The sequence below is a fragment of the Sturnus vulgaris genome, chromosome 4 (assembly GCF_052056855.1).
Source record: "Sturnus vulgaris isolate bStuVul1 chromosome 4, bStuVul1.hap1, whole genome shotgun sequence".
Lineage (NCBI taxonomy): Eukaryota > Metazoa > Chordata > Aves > Passeriformes > Sturnidae > Sturnus > Sturnus vulgaris.
The window spans coordinates 43,606,233-43,633,617 of record NC_142246.1 but is presented as its reverse complement, the minus strand read 5'-3'; the positions used below and the strand labels follow the sequence as shown (position 1 = coordinate 43,633,617).

Genomic DNA, 27,385 nt, shown 5'->3' with positions numbered 1-27,385 from the left:
ATGCATTCCACAACAGAAAAAAATCAAGTAATCCCAAAACTCTTAGGCACTAAGCTTCCAAACTGGCTTAGTTTAGATTAGATACAAAATTAGATACAATCGGGGCACAAATATTGCATTTCTCAGTGTCTAAAACAGAAATAAACAAGACACCAGGAGAAGTTCTCTCACATGTTTTCTTGGAGCTTTTTAACTGATGTGTCTTCGAGCCTTCTAATTGATGCATCTTCAATGTTTCAGTTTTACAAAAACATTAAACTTCTATATTTCATTAGCAAGGAATGACTTTGTCAAAACACACAAATACTATTGTCTGCTGATGTTGTTTCACATGGACACCAGTGATACAACCGGAAGGGAGGAGCATGAAGGATTATAGAGCCCTGAGAGTGACAGTAAGGAACTCTGGAGCACAGGTAGATTTTTATAATCAATCCTCCCAGTCAAATGGATTTGAAAGGGCCAGTTGAATCTGGAAAACCACAAAATGGTTTCAGGACTGGTACCACCACCAGGGGCTTAGCTACCTGGACTGTGAGACTTACTTTGAGAAACCCGGTTCTAACAGGGGCTTATGTGGTCCATCTGTCAGAGAAGGGAAGTGTGTCTTCAGTCATAGCCTCACCAAGCCAGGGAAGAGGGCTTTAAACCAATAGTGCTGGGGTGAGGAACTTCAATTTATCCCACTTATACTAATTTGATGTCAGCACCAGCAAAAGAAGCCCAGAGCCAGGAGCAGGATCACAGGTCAGTCAGGGAGCACCTGAAGGACGCCACAAGGCATTTCCAGCGATTTCAGCCAGAAAAATGGCTTTATCATGGGCCCAACTGAATGCCTCTATGCAAACGCAGGCAGCATGGGGAATTGTAGGCTCATATTTACAGGAAAATGGACATATATTAAATGAACCAGCCTAAACCTTCTGAAATAGGTTATCTCTGTGGGTAAAAAAGCTGATGTTGCAAGAAGAAGCAGGAAGTTGCTGACTGAATATAGGGGTGTCAAACTGAGTAAAATGACGCTTATAGTATCAACCAATTAGATGAAGAAAAAAGGCACGTGCTTACCTTGTGGACAATATAAAGCTACCAATTAAAAGATATGTAGACAAAGCAGAGCAACCAATAAAAAAAAACATGACTGTATAATCAAAGATAAGTAAATATAAACAATGTTTAGAGGCACAATAAACGGTTTTTTCTTGATTCACATTGAATCGTGCAGAGTCTTTTGTCTTTTCTCTACAGGGAATAAACAAAAAAGTTAGCTGTGATTTTATTGGCACCATGCAGATGTGGTGGGATGGCTCCTATGACTGGAGTGTTGGAATGGAAGGACATAGGCTCTTTAGCAAGGACAAGCAGGGGAGACAAGGAGGGGTGTTATTCTCTATGTTAGTGGCCAGCTGGAGTGCATGGAGATCTGCCTGTGGATGGGTGAGGAGTTGATTAAGAGCTTATGTCAGTCAGGATTAAAGGGATGACAGGGACAGGTGCAAAGCACAACATCCTTGTCTCAAAACTGGAGAAACATTGATTTGACAGGTGGACTGCTCAGTAGGCAAGGAATTGTCTGGATGGTCTCACTCAAAGAGTTGTGGTCAACAACTAAGAGTAGACCAGTGATGAGTGGTGTACTTCAGGAGCTGGAATTGGGACCAGCGCTATTTAACAACTTTGTTGGTGACCTGGACAGTGGGACTGAGTGCTCCCTCAGCAAGCTCACTGATAACACCAACCTGTGTGGTCAACACATTGCCACTCCAGAGCAGTCTGGACAGGCTTGAGAGGTGGGGCCATCTGTACCTCATGAAGTTCAACAATGCCAAGCACAAGGTCCTGCACCTGGGTGAATGCAACCCCAAGAACCAATACAGGCTAGGTAGCGAATGGATCGAGAGCAGCCCTGAGAAGAAAGATTTGGGAGTGTTGGTTGAGGAGAATCTCAACATGACTCGTCAATGTGCACCTGGCAGTCCAGAAAACAAACTGTATTCTAGGGCGCATCAGAAGCAGTGTGGACTGCAGGGCAAGGGAGGGGATTCTGCACCTCTGTTCTTGTGAGAATCATCTAGAGTGCTGCATGCAGCTCTGGGGTCTCCAACTTAACAGAATTGAGGACCTATTAGCACAGGGTCAGCAGAGATCCAGAAAGGTAATCAGAGGGCTGAAGTATCTCTCCTATCAGGACAGGCTGAGAGAGCTGAGGTTGTTCAGCCTAGAAAAAATGAGGGCTCTAAGGAGGCCTCATTGCATCCTTCTAGCACCTAAAAGGGGTCTACAAGAAAGCTAGACAGGGATTTTTTATGAGGGCATAAAGAGATAAGATAAGGAAGACTGGTTCTAAACTGAAAAAGAATGCATTAAGATTAGATATTAGGAAAAATTCTTTACTGTAATTATTGTGAGGCACTGGCACAGTGCCCAGAGAAGCTGCAGATGACCCATCCCTGGAAGTGGTGAAGGTGAGGTGGACGAGGCTTTGAGCAACCTGATCTAGTGGAAGGCGGATCTAGCCTATAGCGGGTAGAGTCAAAACTAGATAATTTTAAAGCCCCTTCCAACGCAAACCATTCCAGGATTCTGCAATGAAAGACACTGAATATTAGCCTCCCTAGCTAAGTAAGGGAATCTTTGGAGCATGTCAGGTAACCTGAAAATTTTTAGGAACTTTCCATGGAATCTGAAAGGTATATTTTCTCAGCTTCCCACTCAGTTTATATTCTTAGCCACTAGTTTTTTTACTCACATTTTTAACGCAAAGTTGCAATTTGTGTGCAATGTAAATCAGTCACATACTGAACCATTATTGTATCACTGAGGAGCAGAAAACATTGTATAATCACCTCTAGGTACAAACGATGCCTGTAACTATGTCAAACCACCCTCCTCACAGTTTTTAATTGCAAGTTTTTATTTTTATTTTAGCATTTCCTAAGGTTCAAAAGTTCACACAAACTTAAGGAAGCATTTCCCTTAATTTTTTTCCCTAAGACTCATTTTCTATTGAATTTTATATTCAGCTAAATATTTCATCATTCTCCAGTAGCAGGCAAATCAGCATACACTTTACAACTTAAGTTAAAGAGTCAACTGCAAGTATGTTATTAAATATTCATATATTTTGTGCAACTGAAACTGAATTATAAAAGTGGCTTTCTGGCCCAAACTAAATTGGTGCTTGTTTACCTAGAAAGCGCCTGGCTGTAAGCTGCAGCCATTGAGGAGCTGCTTCGTAAGCAGCTCGGTCAGCAACACAGACAGAGGTGCTCTGTTGTATCATTAGCTCTCTCACTCAATTAAGACCATTCCAGCAGGCAGTCTCAGGACAAGCTTAGTCCTTGAACTATCCTGGATAAGTTCTCCTTTTGCCATTCCTGCAAACAGTGGCCACCATCAAAAGAGTCAGGCTGTTTTGTGTTGGGGCAATGACATATGCTCTTCAGCTTTATCTTGCTATAGGCAAGTCACCCTCCCAAAGGCCATTTAAACAAAAAAGACTACAAGCAGCAGCACTTTCTTCGGAACCATTAAAAATGAAAGGCTGACTATCATTTTAAATCACTAGCTGCATTGTTCTTTTGCAAAAAGACTTTGATAGCTGAAGAACATCTTGCATTATGTTCAGCTCTGGAATAAAGTGGAGTAATACGCATAATATGCATTCCTCCCTGGAAATGTACTTGTGCATTCCCAAAGGAAAAAAGTAAATGAAGTTACTAATTTGTGTTGCTTGAAGTGTTAAGTTAAAGAACAGAATTCTAAATTCAATTCAAAATTGGTATCTAATTAATTTGCTAAAAAACACTCAAATCTTTCTGTGCATAATAATTTAGTGAAAGTACAGTTTCATTTAATTATTGAAAATGCATCTGTCTCAATATTTGAACAATAGAAAACACTACACAAAAAGATAAAAATATTTTTAACTGGAGTTCCAAAAAGGATAAGAAAACCCCAAAACCCATAACACTGATTAATCAGCACTTACTACAACTACTTAATCATCAATAAAAAACTGATTGTCCCAGAAGATTCTACTTTAAAAAAAAAAAAGAAACAAAAAAACCCCATTACTTTTTCACAGAGAATACTGAGTGAAGAAAAAAATAAGGTATTTTAGGGTATTAAATTATTAAGTTTGTAGAAGAAAGCTACTTGTCAAGTTAAAGCAGAGACAAGTAGCAACTTGCTAGGCAACTTCACCTTTGCACCTTTTTAATTAAATATGTCAAATCATCAAACATTTATTTTTATGAAAACTCTTTTGGAAATAACTAAAGCATTCATTTAAGTTACCTTCCTTTCACTGCCAAATATTATTGCTGACAAAGTTAACAATAAACACAATTCAGAAACCAAATAACATAAGCACACAAAAGGTCCAAACAAGGATCAGTCTTGATGGACAGTTGAAAGCATGGAGGCTGCAAGAAGGGGATGGTATTCCCAAAGTGAGTGTGACCCTTGGCCAAACCCATCAAGAGCAGCTCCCTTTAAAAAGCTCATTCATTAACTTCCAAGGGACAATGATTCTGGTGTCTTTCAGGAAGGCAGCTAAGAGCTTTGCCAGTCTAGTCTCTGCTGGCTGGCAGTTGAAGGAAAGGATAGGAGGTGTCTGTTCCCTTCCTCAGCTTAGATCTCCTATGGGACCAAAAATCAAAGTTTTGGAGTTCAATTTGCTTCATATTAGGTAGCACATACCAAGTAAGAACTTGAATAGATTCTAAATTATGAAAGACTAGTTTTAACAGTGGAGAGAACAAAGAGTATTTACTCATAATTATATCCTACTCCACCCTTGGCTTCACTGAAGACAAACTTCATTCCAGATACCAAAAATTCCAAGTAAGTTTCCTTCTGACAGCTACAACTCCTGTGAAGAAGGCATCTTTCTACACTAATTTATACCAGACAGAGCTGCTTATACTGTACCAGTGCTCACATAAATAAAGTTCTAGGTTCAACATACTAATTTTCATGTCTTAAAATGAACAGACTAGAAATATTTTTCAGATACCTGTTGCCCCTGGATTCTATTGCCTTCTGATGTTCTGATGTTTACACATTTCTCCAACAGTTCTCGCACTCTTTTCTGATAAACAGAGGGTTGTTTGGCATTCCTCTTTGGAGGAATCGAGCATTGAAAGACAGGTGGTAAGGCCAGTGGACTCAGAAGGTCTTATCATCACTGTCCAATCCGTGCTCATTGTTACATGTCTATAAATAGTCATGTCATGTAAATAAAGTTGTCTTTTCCTGTTCACCTAACCTGGTGTGAGGTGCATGCTTGCCCTCTCTCTTTTGTGTGTGCGTCACAACGCAACATTTGGTAACCCGCGAGTGAGAACAAGGGGGTGAGATCTTTCTTCTCTCTCCCTTTTCTCTGGTTCGGTTTTTTATAGTTATGAGGGGTTTTTCGATTTCTTCAGAGGACGAGCTAGTTCTTGATCTCCGGGGGGACCTTCTCGACGGATACCATTCTTCCATTTCCCTGGCTGAGTTTCAGCAACTCTTTTTATGGGCATGGGGCCAGGGATTTTTTCAGGAATCTGAGAAAGCACTCTCCAGGGAGGAGTGGTTTCTCGTGGGCGGCTTTCTCTGGGATGCTCTGCCTGCCTGTGAGGCCGTGGGACGGCAGCGCCTGCTGCTGTGGAGTCGGACTTCTGGCCATTTGAAGGATGTTCTTACTCCCCGAAGGTTGTTGGAGGATCTTCGTGGGGAGATGCTCCTACTCTGGAGATCGGCAGTGAATCCGATGGGAGCTTGGATTTTCTGCCCGGCCGGAGCGCCCCAGCTCTTCCCGGGCCGGGGATCTGACGGCCGCCTTTGGCCAGCAATCCCCCGGCGTTCGGGAGTTGGGCGGAGCCCGGCAGTGCTCTGAAGCCGCTGCAGCCGGCGCTCCCGGCCGCGCCCCCCTCCGAGCTGCTGGAGCGGGCGGGGGGAGGAGAGCCGCCCTGGCTGTGTGCTCTCTGGGCGCTGCCCGAGCTGCCGCCAGGCGGCAGCGTCACGTCGGTTGCCGCTGCCGCGCCACGCGCAGGATCACTGAAGCCGCCGCTCCGCTCCCCGCGTCTCTTGCCACCGCCGCGCCGGGCGCGGGGTCCCTGGCTCAGCAGCCGCCCTTGTTGGGGTCGGACTCGGTGACGACACTTTGTCCCAGCTGTAGCGCGTCCACACGCTACCCCTTGGGGGTGGCAGGGCCGGGTCCATCCAGCCCGCCGCCTCTGGCTCCGAGCGACCTCAGAGTGGTTGCCCTGGCGACAGCGCAGCCCGCCGAGTGCGCGCGGGCGCCCGCAATGCTACGCTCCGCCTGTGCTGTGAAGGCGGAAGTGGCTGGAGCAGGGCTGTGTCAGCCCGCGCCGGGCATTCATGCTGTGCTGGAAAGCACGGCCAGCGCGCATGGGGCCGGGATGGTCCCAGATGCAGCGGGGCCCGCTGAGAGCGGCGAGGCAGAGGCTCGAGCCGCCGCAGGACCTGCACGGTTTCCCCCGCTGCCCGGACGGTCCACCCCGCTGGTGCCGGGCGGGGACTCAGCTACCCGGGAGTCGGACATCTCTGGGCTCCGCCCCGACCCCTTCGAGGCGGGGTGTGGAGCCTGTGCCAGCTGGCCTCGCCCCACCAGGAGCAGGTGGTGCCCTCAGTGACCCAGCTGGCCGCGGGCAGCGCTCTCCTCGGGATTGTCCCGGGCTCCCCGCTGCGTCGGCCGCTGGCTGCAGGGGGCCGGTGCCGGCCCCGACTGGGCTGGCGCCTCCCCCACTGCTGTCCGGGGTGCCGCTGCCTGTGCCACCCCCGCCTGGAGCGGTGGGGACTGCCACGAGCGGGGACGGAGCCGTGCAGGCGCCGGTCTCTACAGAGCTCGGTCCCGCCATTGCTGAACAGGGGGATGGCTCTGAGGTGGCTCCGCGCAAACTCGGGCCAGGCTCGCGAGCCGCCCCGCCGGCCGCGGGCCCGTGCGGGCCCGCACAGGATTCGCGATCTATCCTGGCGAACGCCGGTGCTGCCGGGGCCAACCTGGCCCCCGTGGCAGCGGCACGGCAGGGAGGTATGGCGACCCACGAGCCCGCTTTCTCGCTGCCGGCCCCGGTGGAGGGGTTGGATCTGCCCTGCCCGGAAGGGGTCCTCGGCGTGGGCCGATTGGCCGCGAGGACCACCCTCTTCAGCGCGACCCCGCCTGCCAGCATGGCTGTATTGCCTTTGCTCCCCCATAAGGCAGCGCGAGTTGCAAAAATCTTTTCTTCTAAGTCTTCTCTTTGCAGAGAGACTGCTCAGTTGCGAGAGGACAGAAACTTAGGGTCCCCTGGGCTGCCTGCATCTCTCGGGCCAGCAGTCATGAGGGAAGGGCGTCCCAAGATGCTATGCTCCGTGGCCCTTCCTGGAGCGGCACCTGCAGAAATCCACCTCCATGGGCTTCTGGACATGGGTGCGAACATCACGATCCTCCCTTTGGCGGCCTGGCCCCCAGAATGCCCCCTGAATCCAGTGAATGAGCCTAGTGCAGGGCTGGGCGGAGCAACACAAGAGTTATAGAAGCCTGAGGTCGGTGGTGATCTCAAATGAAGGAGGTCAGTCAGCTGCGATCCGACCTCTCGTTGCCTCGATTCCTGTTGCCCTCTGGGGAATGGACGTCCTCTGCCTGTGGGATTTACAGGGCGAGGCGGATTTTTAATGGGGTCCACTGCGATGATGGGCAGATGGGATGCTGCAGCTGACAGCGCCCATCATGCTCCTGGCAGAATGCCCATTTTTCATAATTGATGTCCAACATTGTTCCCTTTGTAAATTATTTGCATTCTCATGATAAACCAAGTCTGCATTCATGGTGTGTCAGTTCCTCATTGTTTGGGAAACTGTGGTTTTTCTTTCTTTCAATTCCTTTGTATCTTGGTCATAGATCAAGGTGTGCATTCATGGAGGCAAAAAAAAAATAAGTTGAAAAACTGGATTTTTTTTTTTCTCTCTCTTTCGGTTTCTTTGTATCTTGATGTTAATCCAGAGTTTGTTTTTACAGTGCCAGTTTTTAACACTGATGGACCTGCATGGTGACAGATGGTGTCAATGAAGGATTTTGCCTTGAGGTGTGCAAGACTCGCCAGCCATTTGCCAGCGATTGGTGGCTATGGCCTTGTTAAAAAAAAAAAAAATTACAAGGCTCAAGAGCACCCTCTTTGCAAATGTTTAGGAGTCACAATGATGAAAAAAATTGATTCAGCACCAAGGGGTGCGGTTCCAGTGTTCGATCAGGACACTGATGTGTGCCAGGGACTCTAATTTGAGGTTACCCTGCATGTTGACTCCGGGTTGCGCTATCAGCCCTGAATAAACTTCTGCATGCAGTTTTTGCTTGCCAAATTTATTGCACTGATCCTTCCTTTGATGTCACTGTTTTTGTTCTTGTTCCAGATCTACAACCTACAGGTAGCATTGGCGAATGAGATGATGAATGGTCTGATCCCTTGCATGTTTTGGAATGGGTCTTTCTGCATCATGTCATGGATGACGGCATCCCTGTCTTTTGAATTGCTTCTTCTCCTCCTGCTCCCAGGCTGGTACTGGTGACTGCGGTTGAGGAGAACAGAACTTGCAGAATTCATGCCCCGGTTTTACAAGGGCACTTTGGAGTGGCCTTTGCAAGACAGATTGCTCTGCAAAGTGCTCTCAGTTTTTTGGGGGTTTTTTTTAGGGCAGATCATTTTTCGTCTGCTCAGCCACAGAATGTTGTATGTGGCAGAATCAATTCATTTTTACTTACGGCCCAGACATGATCAGAGGCCGTTGCAGGGACCTGCTGTCTTTCTTGATGGCTTGAGAAAACCAGGAAAGGTCATTGTTACCCGGCAGGTTCTGGGAAGTCATGACATTGGCTCAGCCCAGTTGGTTGAATTGAGGGCTGCTGTCATGTGTCATGGTGTTCCGCTCAAAAAAAAAAAAAAAAAAAAAAAAAAAACACCCCAATACACCACTGTTCATTTTCCTTTTCCACATTGTTCATTTTCTTTTTCCTTTATCTTTTTTTAATGGTAAAGGGTTGAGATGTTGCCCCTGGATTCTATTGCCTTCTGATGTTCTGATGTTTACACATTTCTCCAACAGTTCTCACATTCTTTTCTGATAAACAGAGGGTTGTTTGGCATTCCTCTTTGGAGGAATCGAGCATTGAAGGACAGGTGGTAAGGCCAGTGGACTCAGAAGGTCTTATCATCACTGTCCAATCCGTGCTCATTGTTACATGTCTATAGTCATGTCATGTAAATAAAGTTGTCTTTTCCTGTTCACCTAACCTGGTGTGCGTCTTTTGTGTGTGCGTCACAACGCAATAGATACCTTCATGTGTTATGGGCCTTTTACTATCATAGAAAAGTAACAAAGGTATTTTTACTCTGCATAACTAACAATCTACCCTGCAGAGACCCTCTCTAGCAGACTCTTCTTGGAGACAGATAGTGATAGGACAAAGGCTACAAATGCAGGTTTCAAGAACAGAAATTCGGACTATGTATTCTGAAAAAGTGTTATATCACATCCAAATATTGAAGCAGGCTTTCTAGAGAAGCTGTGGAATACCTATCTGTCCTAGGGTGATGTTATGGTGTTTCTATCTCCAATCGTGTGTCCTGATTATGTTTGGTATTATGTCCTGTGCTTCCAGGACTGAGTCTGAGAGTGAAGCTTTGTTTTGTCTTGTTATCAGCCGGCTCACCTCCCCCATGGTCTATGTTTAGGAGAGGTTTTAGCTCGGCTTGCCTGCTTGCTTGCTTGCCTGCTTGCTTGCCTGCTTGCTTGCCTGCTTGCTCGCTTCTGCCTTTTTCTTTCCTTCGCTTTGCCCTTGCTTTCTGCTTATTAGTTAGTTCAGCTAGGCAGTCCAACTTTTTTCCCTGGACTGTTTTCTCTTCCGCCCCGTCCCCTCCCTCTCCTGGATACCATCTGAACGGACGGGGACCTGGGAACCCCAAGAAACACCGGGAGGCTACACTTTGTCACCTGCAGCAGTCATCCCCAGCGCCAGAGACTGATAACTGAGCGACCACTCGCCAGAGAGACTGAGTTTGTCATCCCTTCAGAACGGTGAAAGAGTTTTTTTGTCAGCTGGTGTTGTCTTTTTTCCCTGTGCTGGGGAGTGTCTTGCTTGTTAAATAAACAGGTTTTTTCTCCCACTCTTCTCCAAGGAAATTCTTCCCGAACCCGGTGGGGTGGGGGGGGGAGGAGTCGTGGGGTTTGCTGTCTGGGGGCTCCTTCTGGAGGTTTTCCCCCAAATTTGCCCAAAACCAGGACAAATAAATTGGCGCCCAACGTGGGGCTCGAGAAAGTGGGAAAAAAAACCCTGTTCTAATAATAATAATTTGGTTCAAATTCTTTTGCGTTGGTATAGAGCAGTTATTGGCTATGTTGTTGGAATTCATGTCTTTTGGGGTGGAGGCCTGCATGGGATTTTGGTCCCTAGGGTTTTTTGAAGTCTTAATACCTTTGTGGTCCCTGGGTTTATTTGCTTATCCAGAAATAGCTCTGGTATTGTCCCTAATGCGTAGTTTCTGTAGCAGAGGGGCATTGACCAAAATATCCATCGGGCTGGGCTTGGTTTTAATGGCCTGCAGGAGATTTATAAAGGTGCTGGAATCTGTTCCAGGAATGTATGGTTCTTGGTTGTGGTTGTGCACTCAGTTTGTTAGAGGAGAAGCAGGGGATGAGGCTTTTCAGCCTTTGTTCTCCTTCTTCTCCTCTGAATTTGTTACGTCCTTATTAGAGAATGTTCAGTTCCCCCTGAGTGTTAAAGAGACCATCTTTCTGGTGTTTAATATAGTAAGCTTTCTCTATACAGTCTGCAGTTTCTCTAGAATGAGAGCTGAGATTTCTAGAGGGGCTGAGACCCTTGACCCCAGAGTAGAGCCAGGCGTGAGGAATCCTGAATGGTGTGGGAAATGGGAGGATATGGGCCAAATCTTAAAGGAATTTTCTGACCCTACATCCTGGGATTTTCCATGTGAACAAATTCAGAACCCAGCTGAGGTAGCAAAGTACCTGAAAGAGAAGTGCCATGGTAATTCTAAGGAGAAGAAGATCATTGCAGTGAGCTGGGCCCTGGCATATGCTTACCGTACCCTGTTAGATACTGTAGGGCAGCAGACAGAGGAAGGGGGACAGGCAGATAAATCAGCCACTATCCCAGTCACTCAGGCTGCAGCCAACACCCCAGGCTCGAGGCCAACAACTACACCAGACAGTGAGCCTAAGCCAGCAGCTAAACCTGTCAGTAAGCCTCAACCAATGGCTGTTGCTACCAGCACGAGAAGTGGAAAGTGCACAGACAAGACTGATCGACCAGTGGATGATGATGATGATGATGCAGGAGAAGGACCCTCGACGCCTCCTGACATAAAACCAGGAGTCAAAGCAACTGGTAAAAGATCAGAGGCCAATATTGAGTCTTTTTCCCTAAAGGACCTCCGTGGCCTAAGAAAGGATTACACCCGACGACCTGATGAGTCTATAATTAGTTGGTTGGTCCGTCTTTGGGATGCTGCAGGCGAGGCTACAATTCTGGATGGCACTGAAGCCAGGCATTTGGGATCCCTGTCACATGATCCTGTCATCGACCAAGGAATGATGAGAGGGCCTAACCCTCACAGCCTCTGGGCACGGGTCCTGGACAGTGTAGCACAAAGATACCTGTGTGCAGATGATCTTTATATGCAGCAGACCCACTGGAAGACGATAGAACAAGGGATCCAACGCCTGAGAGAAATGGCAGTGGCAGAGATTATCTTCTCAGATGACATAACAACTAGGAATCCGGACTTGGTACCATGTACATCTGTGATGTGGCGAAAACTTGTACGACTTGGGCCCCATGAATATGCTTCTGCTTTAGCAATAATGAAGCGGGACGAGAGGGATGAGACCGTGCTTGATATGGCAAAGAAGCTCCGAGCATATGCAGATGCTGTGCATGGCCCAACACATGCCAGAATTGCAGCTGTGGAAACACGTCTGCAGAAATTAGAAGACAAGATAGAGGAGAATCATAAAAGACTCAGGGAGGAGATTAAAGAGGACCTTCTCCAAATCTCAGCAGTACAAATTAGAGGCCCTGGTATCCAACGCAGACGTTCCCCTGATGGGGAGACGAGGTACACCCCACGAGCTGAGCTGTGGTTCTTCCTACGTGATTGCGGAGAAAACATGAGGAGATGGGATGGAAAATCTACTGCTGCTCTGGCACAACGGGTGCGTGAATTGAAGGAAGGCAAGACCCAAAGAGGAAGTTCCACCAAAAGGAGAGCAGCTCCAGTTGCCCGTAGCCAAGCTGCCAAGTATGATGATGATGATATATCTGATCCCCTTGAAGGAACCTCTAAGACATATGCCCAAGGAAAGAAGGATAAACAGGCTTAGAGGGGCCCTGCCTCTAGCCAGGGAGAGGCGAGGGAAAATCGTGTCTTCTGGACTGTGTGGATTCGTTGGCCTGGCACATCGGAACCACAAAAGTATAAAGCTTTGGTTGATACTGGTGCCCAATGCACATTAGTCCCATCAAGATATGTGGGGGCAGAATCTGTTTCTATTGCTGGTGTGACAGGTGGATCACAGGACTTTACCTTGGTGGAAGCTGATGTGAGCTTGACTGGACATGAATGGAAAAAACATCCTATTGTGACTGGCCCAGAGGCCCCATGCATTTTGGGCATAGATTACCTCCGAAGGGGGTATTTTAAAGATCCAAAAGGATTCAGGTGGGCATTTGGGATAGCAACTGTGGTGACAGAGGGCATCCAGCAATTGAACACCTTGTCTGGACTGTCTGAGAATCCAAGTACTGTAGGACTTCTGAAAGGAGAAGAGCAAAAGGTACCAATTGCCACTTCCATAGTGCATCGCCGACAATACAGAACAACTCGAGATGCCGTGGTTCCCATCCATAAAATGATCCGTGAGCTGGAGAGCCAAGGGGTGGTCAGCAAAACCCACTCACCCTTCAACAGCCCCATCTGGCCTGTACGTAAATCTGAAGGAGAATGGAGACTGACCGTAGACTATCGTGCATTGAATGAGGTGACCCCACCACTGAGCGCTGCCGTGCCGGACATGCTGGAACTGCAGTACGAGCTGGAGTCCAAGGCAGCAAAGTGGTATGCCACTATCGATATCGCCAATGCATTTTTCTCCATTCCTCTAGCAGCAGAGTGCAGGCCTCAGTTCGCTTTCACATGGAGGGGAGTGCAGTACACCTGGAATCGACTGCCCCAGGGGTGGAAGCACAGTCCTACTATCTGCCATGGACTGATCCAGACTACACTAGAAAAAGGTGAGGCTCCAGAACATTTACAATATATTGATGATATCATTGTGTGGGGGAACACAGCAGCAGAAGTGTTCAAGAAAGGAGAGAGAATCATCCAAATCCTCCTGGAAGCCGGCTTCGCCATCAAGAAGAGTAAAGTTAAGGGACCTGCTCGAGAGATCCAGTTCCTGGGAGTGAAGTGGCAAGATGGACGGCGTCAGATTCCTACTGATGTCATCAACAAAATCACAGCTATGTCCCCACCAACCAACAAGAAGGAGACACAAGCTTTCTTAGGCGCCATAGGTTTTTGGAGGATGCACATTCCTGAGTACAGTCAGATTGTGAGCCCTCTTTACCTGGTCACCCGCAAGAAGAACGATTTCCATTGGGGCCCTGAGCAGCAACAAGCTTTTGCCCAGATAAAGCAGGAAATTGCTCATGCAGTAGCCCTTGGCCCAGTCAGGACGGGACCAGATGTGAAGAACGTGCTCTACTCTGCAGCCGGGAACCATGGTCTGTCCTGGAGCCTGTGGCAGAAGGTGCCTGGTGAGACTCGAGGCCGACCATTAGGATTTTGGAGTCGGAGCTACAGAGGGTCTGAAGCTAACTACACCCCAACAGAGAAGGAGATCTTGGCTGCCTACGAAGGGGTCCAAGCAGCCTCAGAGGTGGTTGGCACAGAAGCACAACTCCTCCTGGCACCCCGACTGCCAGTGCTGGGGTGGATGTTCAGAGGAAAGGTTCCCTCAACCCACCATGCCACCAGTGCTACATGGAGCAAGTGGATTGCCCTCATTACACAGCGCACCCGGATTGGAAAACTGAATCGCCCTGGGATTTTGGAAGTAATTACAAATTGGCCTGAAGGTGAAAGTTTTGGTGTCACAGATGAGGAACAAGAACCAGTGACACGGGCTGAAGAAGCTCCACCATATAACCAACTGCCAGCAGAGGAAACACGCTATGCTCTATTCACCGACGGTTCCTGTCGCATTGTGGGGATGAATCGGAGGTGGAAAGCAGCCGTATGGAGCCCCACGCGACGGGTAGCAGAGGCCACTGAAGGAGAGGGTGGATCCAGTCAACTTGCTGAACTCAAAGCGGTTCAACTGGCCTTAGACATTGCTGAAAGAGAGAAGTGGCCAAAGCTTTACCTTTATACCGATTCATGGATGGTAGCCAATGCTCTGTGGGGATGGTTGGAGAGATGGAAAGAGGCTAACTGGCAGCGTAGAGGAAAACCAATTTGGGCTGCCGAAGAGTGGAAAGATATCGCTACCCGGTTAGAGAAATTACCTGTGAAGGTTCGCCATGTAGATGCCCATGTTCCCAGAAGTAGGGCTAATGAAGAGCAGAAAAACAATCAGCAGGTAGATCAGGCTGCAAAGATAGGGGTGTCGAAGATAGACCTTGATTGGGAACACAAGGGAGAGTTGTTCCTGGCTCGATGGGCCCATGATGCCTCAGGTCATCAGGGCAGAGATGCCACATATAAGTGGGCACGAGACCGAGGGGTGGATCTAACCATGGACAGTATTTCTCAAGTTATCCATGACTGTGAGACGTGCGCTGCCATCAAGCAAGCCAAGCGGGTGAAGCCCCTCTGGTATGGGGGGCGATGGTCCAAGTACAAGTATGGAGAGGCCTGGCAGATTGATTACATCACACTGCCTCAAACCCGCCAGGGCAAGCGCTATGTACTGACCATGGTGGAAGCCACCACTGGATGGTTGGAGACCTACCCTGTGTCTCACGCTACAGCCCGTAACACCATCCTGGGCCTGGAAAAGCAGGTCCTTTGGAGGCATGGCACCCCTGAGAGGATTGAGTCAGACAATGGGACTCATTTCAAGAATAGCCTTATCAACACTTGGGCTAGGGAACATGGCATTGAGTGGGTGTACCATATCCCCTACCATGCACCAGCTGCAGGGAAGGTGGAAAGGTACAATGGACTGTTAAAAACCACCTTGAGAGCATTGGGTGGGGGATCATTCAAAAACTGGGAGCAGCATTTAGCAAAGGCCACTTGGTTAGTTAACACCCGGGGTTCCACCAACCGAGCGGGCCCTGCCCAGTCTAAGTCCCTGAATATAGTAGATGGAGACAAAGTCCCAGTGGCACATATCAGAGGTTTGTTGGGGAAGGCAGTTTGGATCAATTCTGCCCCGAGTACAGACAAACCCATTCGTGGGATTGTCTTTGCTCAAGGACCAGGTTGTACATGGTGGGTAATGCAGAGAGATGGAACAACACGATGTGTGCCTCAGGGAGATCTGATTGTGGGGTGAGGCAGCATGAGACAGAAGGAAATGTGTCCGAATAAGTGAAAGATGGAAATTTCTACTTGCTGAAGTTTTTACATGCTGTTTAGTATGTTCACGATATGGAGATAAGGGGTGGAATGTCCTAGGGTGATGTTATGGTGTTTCTATCTCCAATCGTGTGTCCTGATTATGTTTGGTATTATGTCCTGTGCTTCCAGGACTGAGTCTGAGAGTGAAGCTTTGTTTTGTCTTGTTATCAGCCGGCTCACCTCCCCCATGGTCTATGTTTAGGAGAGGTTTTAGCTCGGCTTGCCTGCTTGCTTGCTTGCCTGCTTGCTTGCCTGCTTGCTTGCCTGCTTGCTCGCTTCTGCCTTTTTCTTTCCTTCGCTTTGCCCTTGCTTTCTGCTTATTAGTTAGTTCAGCTAGGCAGTCCAACTTTTTTCCCTGGACTGTTTTCTCTTCCGCCCCGTCCCCTCCCTCTCCTGGATACCATCTGAACGGACGGGGACCTGGGAACCCCAAGAAACACCGGGAGGCTACACTTTGTCACCTGCAGCAGTCATCCCCAGCGCCAGAGACTGATAACTGAGCGACCACTCGCCAGAGAGACTGAGTTTGTCATCCCTTCAGAACGGTGAAAGAGTTTTTTTGTCAGCTGGTGTTGTCTTTTTTCCCTGTGCTGGGGAGTGTCTTGCTTGTTAAATAAACAGGTTTTTTCTCCCACTCTTCTCCAAGGAAATTCTTCCCGAACCCGGTGGGGTGGGGGGGGGAGGAGTCGTGGGGTTTGCTGTCTGGGGGCTCCTTCTGGAGGTTTTCCCCCAAATTTGCCCAAAACCAGGACACTATCCTTTGAGATATTAAAAACCCATCCTGGATAGCAACGTTAAGCAACTTTATCTAATCTAGTCCTGCTCTGAGTGAGGGTCTGGACTAGATCTCTGATGTCCCTTCTAATCTAAATCATCTTATGGCACCATGAAAAAATCGCCTTATGACTCCATGAAACTGAAAGGAGGACTGGGGTGGAGAGATGATGGTGGTGGCGTATCAACTGTACCACACTGTAGAGCTATATATTAACATACATACACCATACACATACCATACAGAAAGATGATTGATTTTTGCCTGAAAAAAGAAAAGGGTTGCAGAAATCCTTAGTAATTTTTTTTTATTTACAATCTACTCTGTCTCCCCAATGCCCTCCTGTTCCATCTCTTAATAATCAAATTTGAGCTTTTCCAATGACAATAGTCAACATATATAAAAGGACGCTGCAGCAATAATGATGCCAGATGATAAAAGTTTAATTATGTGTATTCATATGATTCATATGTAGAATATGAATCTCATGTTTTCTGCAGGAAAAATGAAGGTGATTTCATGTGTAAAACAACAGCAGCAATTCCGTCCTTTGTGGAGACACAGAGTTTCTAAAACCTCTATTGAGACAGCGTGAAGAGCATGCTGCACGGAGACCACACCTATGTTTCTGGCAGTTTTTCTTTCCAGCAGGCTGCTATAAATATTCAGCCCATTCCTTATTATAGATCCTACCAGTCAGACACAAAGAGACCCCTTCCCACCTCTGAACAAAGGCTGTGGCATGGTGTTTCTCAGGACTGCCACACCAGCAAGCAGAAGCAGAGAAGGACCTGCCACTGGAAGGAGTTGTAGCCATACACGATTTTAAATCCTTGCATTCCACTCAGGAGTGGGAACCTGGCAGAAGTTACCATTCCTGCAAGCCAGGTTCTGCCAGCAGTTCAGAGGCTACCTGCTGCAATACGCCAAACTGACTGAACAAGCACAGAGAAGTAATTCTGGGTTCTACAAAACAGAGGTCAGACTTCTGCACATTAGAATAGTCCATCATTTGTAATCTTCTCTAGGTTAGTCCACTGTTTTCTCTGAAGCTACACTGTCTGTACACTGAAGTATAGAGAAAAAAAGTAATCCAAGTACTAAAAAGGTACCAGCTTCCCTGAATCCACAAGTGTGAAAATCAGTTTCTCCATAGTGCTGCTTTCAACAACAGATGAAGTATTGCGAACTAAAAAAAAAATTTAAAATCATATTGATATTTCTCCCTTTGATGACACCTTCAGAAATCAGCCAACAGAAACACTTCATAGTCACTATTTGGCAAGATGCAAGTTACCCTCAGAGCATTGCATAACCCAGCAGAGTCATTAACTGCCACTGGTAATGGCTTTAGATGCAGCTGTCTCACCACTGGATGCTCACATTCATCACCACTGGCAACGCCACAGAGCCACTCTGGCTTCAATGACCAGAGTGAGGAAAGGAAAACACCACTCTTAAAAGCAAAAAGCATGCGTGTATGGAGGAAAAAACTAATTACTATTTGTCCTTCCTACAGCAAATAGAGCTAAAAATAGAACAGAGTTTAAAGAAAGATGTCACTAAGAAAGGGGCAAAAAAGTAGGGCAAGATCACAAAGTAACAAAAGAAACTGAGTACGAAAAACATGGACTTTCCTTCACTAGCAGCTTAAGAAGAAGTCAAAACATTCCCTTGGGTCACAATAGTCCCAAGCAGCACTACAGGCTGGGGTAAGAGCGGCTGAAAAGCTGCCCAGCAGAAAAGGACCTGGAGATGCTGGTCAACAGTAGATGAACATAAGCCAGTGTGTGTCCAGGTGGCCAAGAAGGCCAGTGGCATTCTGGCCTGTATTAGCAATAGTGTGGCCAACAAGAACAGGGCAGTGACTGGCCCCTCTATTTGGCACAGATGAGGCCTCACCTTGAGTCCTGTGTTCAGTTCTGGGCCTCACACTACAAGAAGGAGATTGAGGTGCTGGAGCATGTCCAGAGAAGGGCAACAGAGCCAAGGAAGAGCCTGGAACACAAGTCCTCTGAGAAGCAGCTGAGGGAACTGTTTAACCAGAAGTTCAGTAGAGAACTCATTGTTTTCTACAAATACCTGAAAGGAGGTTGTAGCAAAGTGAGAGTCAGTCTCTTCTGCCAAGTAACAAGCAATAGGACAAGAGAAGTTGGCTTCAAGTTACAACAGGAGAGATCTAGATTGGATATTAGGATACATTTCTTCTCTGAAAGGGGGATCAGGCATTGGAATAGGCTACCCAGGGAAGTGGTGGAATCGCCATCTGTGGAAATGTTCAAAAGGTGTGTGGATGTGGCACTTGGAGACATGGTTTAGTGGTGAATCAGGCAGTGCTGGATTAACAGTTGGACTCAATCTTGAAGGTCTTTTCCAACCTTAGTGATTCCACGAGTCTGAGAGATGCTGGGCTAGATTTTTGTCAAGTCCAAGGTCCCTTCTGCCCCTAATTTCTCTCAATGAGCACACATGATAAGATGACGGGAAATTAATACAATTTCTAGTGACATTTTATCCAGGACAGTCACATCCTAATCAGCATTTCACTAAATACAGGAGAGGCCTTAGCAGCACAACTAGTAGTGCTCCCTAGTGGAGATAAAGGAGGAAATGCTGCAGGCTTCATAGCCATTGTGGCTTCCTGAAACAGAAAATAAACTCATTTTAACTGTATTTTAATCACAACTCTCTGTAAACATAAATAATGCTATTCCAGGCTGAAGAGGCAAAACAGAGTGAGTCCCTTCAGAACACCGATTTCCTAAATATCTTTAAAAGAAAAAGGTGGGGTATTTTCCCTCATCAGTTCAGCACACTGCTTCTTATCAACTTACTTCACTATGGGCATATGACAGAAGAAAACATCTTATGGAGTATTTAAAGTGTGCTTTATTTTCCATATCTGAAAGCAATATATGCTATAGGTAACTGCTGCAAAGCTTAAGGTAGATGGATGATAAGCCAGAACACGGATGAAGTGGAGCCCCTCTAGTGTACTCCTCTATTAATAACATCACAGTTGACATAGAAAATTTGGCAATTATAAGTTTGCCTATCACGAGTCAAGGAAGTTAAAAATCTTGCTAAGAACTCTGACCAACACCTACATTTTTGAGTGCAACATTTTGTGGACAAAACAAAAGAATATCCTTACCACACTGCCACAGGCATAGAATCTCAGCTGCCTATTTCTGAGATCGTCTGTCTCCATACACAATGCAAAATCATGGTATGCCAAAATTGTTTTCTCAACAGTACAGTTACACATCCAAAGAGGAAGTGAACAAACTGCTTTAGGTTGTCTGTCAAGATGATCTTGGATTTAGAGCTAGATCTTTGAGTTACTGGTACTACATCTTCCTTTTCATAGTGAAGGAGGAAATGAGACTGGTGTATAGCTCCTGTGTGATGAGTGAAATTTTGGATTAAAGCAGATGCTAATTATCAGACCTAGTAACAGAGAGTAGAGTACGAATGTTGATATGCTCTTTTCTGATTTTTATATACAGCAATAGAAATTCTAAATCCCAATTTGGTCCTCATTTCTATCTGTGCAGTCTTTAAACTTTCAAATCAAACTTAGAAGACATTTTCAGTGCAATCTGAATTTATTCTTCATGGTTATATAAGTTCAGTTCTACAAAACAAAATTGAAAAAAGTCAGCAACTGCTGGACAAGGAGAAAATTATTTCAGCAATTTAGCAGTAACATGAAGAAACCAAATGGATGCCATAGCCTGCATACAAAGCTACAGTGAGAAAAATTTCAAGTTTACAAAGGTACAAAAATTCAACCTATGGTCACTGTGAAAGATTAAAAGTTATTTGTGCATTTTCATCTGTCTACACAGACAATCATAAAGTAGTAAGGCAATGAATTAGACTTGTCCTGTTTGAAAGATGGAGATGATTTAACAGATCTGTGAATGCCTGTGTAGGCTTACAATGTGGATGTAATTAGGATGGCTTCGGTGGAAACATTAACCAACCAAACAGCCTAAATATTAATTCATGTGTTCTCCCAGTTTTCTTTAAGAAAGCTTCAACAGAACCCCTGAGGGACCTCTCTAATCTGAGAGAGAAGGAGGAAGAAATTTTATACAACCTCACACCAAGAAATAGAAAACATTACTAGGCCATAAATGCAGTATTTAATGTTGGTCTTTTGGTCCCAACAAGGGCTCATTCTCCTAGAATCTGTCTGAAACTAGCCCAATTATATCTTGTTTGTAGAAGATTTTAATTTTTCTTTTAGTTTTTTTATAAACATTGGAATACCCAGCTTTTCAGGATGCAACAGTTCCCAGGAGTAATTAATTATAATCCTGAATGGTTCTAACACAACGAATCAAGCTACTCACACAATAATTCTGTTTTGCAACTTGAAGAGAGAGTAAACACAAACGGCAAGGCATTTTTTCAATGATGTTTTCGGAGACAAAAGCTCTCCTCTCCTGGTAGGGGTAATCAACATTATCTTCACACAGACTAAAGAAAAACTACTGCATAAGGAAATGTTTATTACTGACCTTGTACATCAGTCCTTTAATGGCTTACAAGCTATTAAATTAACGTTAGACAAACTGATCTTCTGTTATTGTTCTAAGGCAGTACTCTCCATGCCTCTTTTCAGACCAGGAAAACTCAGACAAAGAAAACTCAGAGCAATACAGATGTAGATTTATGCAGAAAGGCTGCTAAATTTACAGCAATGGGAATCTGCAATGCCAAAAGAGGTAAAGTGCCAAGTGTTCTACTGAAACAGCTGAAGAACGTAGCAATCAGTCCCTGATACTAAGAAGGGTTTGCAATTTTATTTTCTGCTTGGTTTAATTTGCAAAAGATTAAAGAGCAGTGTGTCAAAGCAACTCCTAACAGTCCCTAAGGTCTTTCAAATTCTTTGAATAATCTAATTTTAGGAACAGGTATGGAAAATTAGAGATCCTGTTTATTTGCCTTGTACCAGCAGCCAGAATATATTTTGCCAGAATGACTTTCACTTGCTAGCAACTATAACATCACTGAAATAGATAAACATCAAGAAATTCCTCAGCATGGTTTTGGATGAGAGTTTCTACCACAGGTGTCTAACATTTTTTTCTACATTCATACAGATGTGTGAGATGAAAAAATTGTGAGACACACAAATAGAATAAACCCTCTGGTCTACAGCAGCATATCTGTCATTCTACTGTACACCCAGAATCCAATGGACTTCTTGGAAGCAGTTGGTCCATTCATACAAACATATGAAAAAATATATATACATACAAATTTTCTCACATATATAAACTCAGCTGATTCAGACCTTCATTATTTTAAGAATTTAAGAATTTTAAGAATTGCCACAAGGTACAGGATAAACAGGCATTTCTTGAAACTACTCTCAGTAAAAACATGTCCCAGGTTCTCGGTGATTTGCATACAGACACCCAGCATTTTGTATCATACTCTAGTAAATGGAGATATTCAGATTAACACATAAATCTATGTCTGCATCCAGATTCATATGCAGTATTGTTAAGCCATTCCCCAAGATTTTTCAGTTCTCTGGCCATCTAAATATTTTCATTACATTAGTATTTAAACAGGAAAATAAACATTGTATTTATTACATGTATCATCCTACCTTAATTGGTTAAAACTCAATTCTTTATAGTCCATGCCAACAATTAACAATATTTCAAGTTATTATCAGTATAATAGTAAACTCCAATCTCACCAAAAACAACTAAAAAAAGAAGAAAAGAAAAGAAAAGAAAAGAAAAGAAAAGAAAAGAAAAGAAAAGAAAAGAAAAGAAAAGAAAAGAAAAGAAAAGAAAAGAAAAGAAAAGAAAAGAAAAGAAAAGAAAAGAAAAGAAAAGAAAAGATTACTCTAAGTGTTAGCAAAGCCAGTAAGTTTAAACTAAAAAAAGGTAACTATGAAGAAGACACCAGGCACCTTTTAAAATAAGAATTTTATCAGTAACTTTATCCATTTCCCACAAGCAAGACTTTATTATCATTTCTAGCTTAGTTATCAACTCAAGTTTGGCCCATGACATAATATTTTAACTACTAAGAAAGAATAATGGAAGCATTTCTTAGAAAAGGAAGGGCTGCTTGCTTTATACTTCCCATTTATTTGTTAACAAAACATTCTGCCTGACTTAATAAAATAGAAGCAGTCAGAATAAACAAACAAAAAATAATTGAAATTGTAAAGATACAGTACTCTCCCCCAGTAAGTACCACCTCAACAACAAAGCATAAAAAGGGTAAAAAATGAAACTGACTTTAAATTGACCAATCTTGTTTAAAAAAAAGAAGACTGTCTTTGCTAGAAGAATTCTGTTTTTACAATCTGATTAATATTTCCTTCCAAAATCTGGACACACTTTATACCAATTCCCAAAAATGAAATAAAGGAAAAAAGCCAATCCTGTCTAATTGCATACTGCCATTGGACCCTCCTGCTGCCTGCTATAAAAATTATCATGACAGTTTTCAAAGAGCTGCAAACTCTGAAGCTGACGAGTACCAGAAGCAGGTTCAGGTGCTCCAGACACCAGCACCCACCAAGGCCAGGTTCCTGCAGCTCTGCTTCTGCTCATGTTCGGGGACTGTAATTCCACCCACACAAAGCAGAAGGATCCTGTTCCTTCATGCAGTGGATAACAGGAGCATCTGTAGCATGTACTATTTTTAGAACTAGTCCACCGCCAGCTGAGAGGAATGAGGAGCTCGACCAGGGCACCAATCAGCCCACTGGCTGCTGCTGCATCTGACCCAGGGGATGTGCCAAGCTCTCCCCACCCTTCACTACTACTTACAACATAGACTCAACTGACGAAAACTTGCTAGAGCCATTTTTTCAAATCTCAACTTGCTTCAAGATCTCCTGGACACTTCTGACGGTTTTTGCACATTTCCAGTCCCAGCCAAAGCTTTGTGAGTTACACTCTGGTGATGTCAGCAGGCTTCTCCTTGCAGCCCACAGGCCCAAGTATTTTGTATACAGCTCAAAGCTTTGGTTGCACATGATGGCTGGTGCCAAACCCAAAATTTAGCCCTCTAATTCATACACACACTCTTAATCCTGTTCAAAACTTCAAAACTTTCTTCCAGTTATTTGGGCCCACACGAAGAGATATGTATCTGAGCACCAAAATGATTTCCAGAGAGAATTGACTTCCAGAGCTCAATATCATTATTCTTATCTAAATTATACACTGGGAATTGGAGTAAAGCACTAGTTCGTTAAATGATAATTATGGCACAAGAAATTTTCAAGCATTAAAAAATTATAATGTCTTCTTGGCTGTTCCGTGAAATTCATTTTAGACTCAGGAACTGAGCAACATTTTAAAATAAAGCATGAATGAGCCATCTTACAGATACAGATAAGGCACATCTCATATTCAAAAGAAAAAAGGAAAGTCCTAAATCTCCTCTCAGAAAATCAAGCATTTTGGTAAAGTTTTTACAGAGTACCATGAAACTTTAATGTGTATGTCTCAAACATTGAGAAAGGCAAACACAGAGCCATTCAAGAGCACCATCTTATTTTTAGCTTAACTGTTGCCCATAGGGTACTATGGAGACATTTTTTTTCTTCTCTCTGCCTTCAACCCTTCAAATAAATCCCCTTTATTGGATTATGGATTAATGCAGCAACTATAGCAGTAAGCTGTTTCCATGAGATTGAGAAAACAGAAGATGTGAACCGTTAAGGAGAGTAACATCTCACTTGGAACTTGTGGTTCTGTCTCGGATATTGCACTCATTACGTGAGAACAATATTTATGTTTTATTAAGCATATTTTGAACAACACCAATAACACACAAATGTAGCACGTGGTAAAACTGTCCTGCAAACACTTTATTAATATAACTACTTATTTCCTTAAAGCATCTAATGTCCAGTGAATCTACTAGCAATTCATTTTAAGTCACTGCTCCCATTAAACAATTAATAGTTATATGTATATTGAAGAACATGTGAAGATAATTACATAAATTACAGGCTGTCCTTTCAACTCAGAATGGTGAGCTACTGACACTGCTTCTTTTTCACAAAGAAATAAAACTGTACTATTATATTGGCATCACAAATTGTGATCCCCTGAAACAAACACTCAGAACAGCTTTTACCCAAAGGCCTCAAAATATGTGACAGATGCGTACTCTCATTTTATAGTATGATGCATAAAATGGATAAAATAGTATGCTCTTGAATAAGAGCATTTCAGACAAAGTCAGTGGCAGTGAGGAAGCTGGAAAGCTAGGAAAAGAAACCCCAGTTCTTCCAACTATCACGCCACTGCTCTGTCTGTATTTCCAATTCCAAAAGACTAATGAAAAAGGCAGCTACATGAGTTAAAAGTAACTTCCAATTATCAAGACAGAAGACCTATGAAAACTAATGAGCCAGAGTCTTGCTCAAGGCTGAACTTGAACCTAAACTGGAAAAACTGAACACTGCAAGGCCAGGTTAATGTTTTGCTCAAATTAAGTGAAATTGAGTTTTCTAAGACAAAAATTTTGGTCCAGTAAAGTGCTAAAAGCTATAACCTATAAAGATTCTTCTATTACTCTAACTGAACAGAATAGGCATGGAAAACTACCAGATTTCAAAAGAACATAGAACAGCCTTTAGAACAACTTTAAATTGAGAATATGAGTTTTGATTTCACCTGGGCTAAATTAATTAATGCGAGGAAGTTAAAAACTTTTGAAATGGAGACTTTTCTAGGAAAATGGCCAAAGTTAAAAAGCATTTGTCATGTAAGAAGGGCAGAATAGACAATTACTATTTACATGTAATATACTGAAAATTTAAAGGAGTGAGAAAATTAATACAATTTCACAAAACTCCTTTCTTGAGGCCAGGATAATCTATATAAACCCATACTTAAAAACACAGATTTGTCTTCTGAATGTTCCTTTAGGCACATCTTGGTTAAACTCCTACTACCCATTTTTTCTTGGTACCTTGCTTGCCTGAAAGAATAGAGTGGTTAAGTCTTCTCTCATTTCTAGATATGTGTTCACTTGGGTGCTTATCAGTTATATGCTTTCCCTCCGTTTACTCCTATAACAACATTTGGTAACCTATATTGAATATATTTCATTCTGGTGTGTGAATATGTAAGACCCACGTATTTTGCTGATTTTAACGAGGAGGAGAATAATATTTGCCATAGGAAGGTAAAGATTCATTGGCAAGCTTTGCATTTGTTGCTCTGCAAGGCCTGATAATATTTCATGCAAATTCAGCTAAAAAAAGTTTGGCTCTGATCATGATAGGGGATTATTTAGGAAGCTAGGGAAAAGTGTTGCAATTTTTTCCACGTACCATTTCCCACTATAGCTAGTAATGTTCAGTCATTCTCTGTATAGATTCCAAGCCACACTGCTACGTCACTATAGGGATTTTTCTTGATTTTTCCTGCAACTCATGCTTGATAGTCAAAAATTTTACTATTTCTCTTGAGGAATCATGTTTTGAGGTATATGCTTTGAAAGATTAATATCAAATGCACTCTCTTTACTACAGATGCAGTGATATCTAAGGGCTACACAGTATGCATTTAATTGTATGTCGCAGATGGCTGCTGGTTTTACAACAAACAGATATTTGTTGTATCTTGTTTTTTCAATATATGCAGTTTGTGGGCTGCTAGTCAATATTGGATGTTTAGGAAGCTGATATTGACGAAGAAATGTAAAATGAAAAAGCTAACTGCAGCACAGTTCTAGACAGCTAAAAGTCTTAAATTTGTTTTATTGTTTTACCTTTACTTAAGCTATCTTTCCAATGAAAACTGCACTAGAATTGCCAGTTTTCTTTTTCACATATAGCTGGCATCAATTGCTATCACATACTCCAGTTACAGATTGGTGCAGTCATAACATCAACACAGCTTCAAAACCAGTTCCCAACAGTGGGCTGTTAAAATACAAGTTTCCAGAGAGTAGTACGAAGGCTAAAACATTATTTGAAGCTACACAACATCTTCAATTCCATCACTCCTAAGGATACTTTGGACATAAGGAATTTGCAAATATGAATTGTGTTTAGTCAACTGCTGCCATGCTGACTATTCTTAAAGTATTTTTATAGTAACTGCTGCACTGTCAAAATCCTTGGACACCTTAACTGATTCTAAACAACACTGAAGACATAAGTCACCTTTAAAACTTGCACATTGGGAAACTGAGATACATATACATCAGTAAGTACAGAATTGCTGAGGAACATATTTGAGTAACTGTCAGAATGGGGTGCTAACATGACCTCTGGAAAGGGCAGCTCCTTTAAATATCAGGGCTGACTCAACTAATTTTTATGCCCACAAAGAAAACAAAATATTTTGAAGATGTATGAAACTACTTTAACAGCATTAAAATGTAAAACAAGGGGGGGAAGGCAGAACTGGACAAGCAAAGGGGTAGAGGAAAAAAAACTGCAGCCAAAAGGAGATAGGAAGATAGCAAGACTGCACTAGAGAGCAAAACAAACCTCAAGCACATGCCAAAAGGCCAGAGAGAAAGAGGAAAAGCAGGGAAGGCAGTAACCAGAAGAGACAGGCAAGAGGAAACTGCGTACAATGCCAATCAAATAGCCTACCCAGCTCCTCACAGGGAGGGGAAACAAAAAAATGTGCTCTTTTTTCTGCTCTAAGTTTCCTGCATGCAAATTTTACAATAATGACATTTTGATGCTATAGGATTCATAAGAAAACTAAAGAAAGTCCAGAGGTACTTCCTGTAAATAGCACTGTTGAGCTGTAGCTGTTAACCATGAGAGCATGACAGCAACCCAGGTCCCCTCTGACCAGGATCAGCAATGCACAGTCTGAACACATACCCGGTGTGGCTGCTTCTCCTCAACATGTTCTTATGCAAGCTCACCCAATCTCGTTCTTAATCTCAGAAACAAGTTTATAGCGACAACCGTCTCAAAAATGAAATCTAGATAAATTTATGCATGGGC

The 27,385-nt window shown here is 44.0% G+C and overlaps 1 protein-coding gene and 1 long non-coding RNA gene across 3 annotated transcripts in view; one reads left to right on the top strand and one right to left on the bottom strand.

The window, feature by feature from the left end:
* FBXW7 (F-box and WD repeat domain containing 7) overlaps window positions 1–27,385 on the bottom strand; it is a 193,370-nt gene that overhangs the window by 148,966 nt on the left and 17,019 nt on the right. The window contains exon 1 of one of the 2 annotated variants that reach the window (XM_088163742.1): window positions 5,021–5,200. The exons of the other annotated variant lie outside the window; for it this stretch is intronic. The gene's annotated coding sequence lies outside the window, so the exon portion shown is untranslated. Of the gene's footprint in view, window positions 1–5,020; window positions 5,201–27,385 lie in introns of those variants that run through there. 2 annotated transcript variants of the gene reach the window in all.
* On the top strand, window positions 7,018–9,277 carry LOC148223982 (uncharacterized). The gene is made up of 2 exons (XR_015803221.1): window positions 7,018–8,075; window positions 8,401–9,277. It is a non-coding gene; the product is annotated as an uncharacterized LOC148223982 (long non-coding RNA).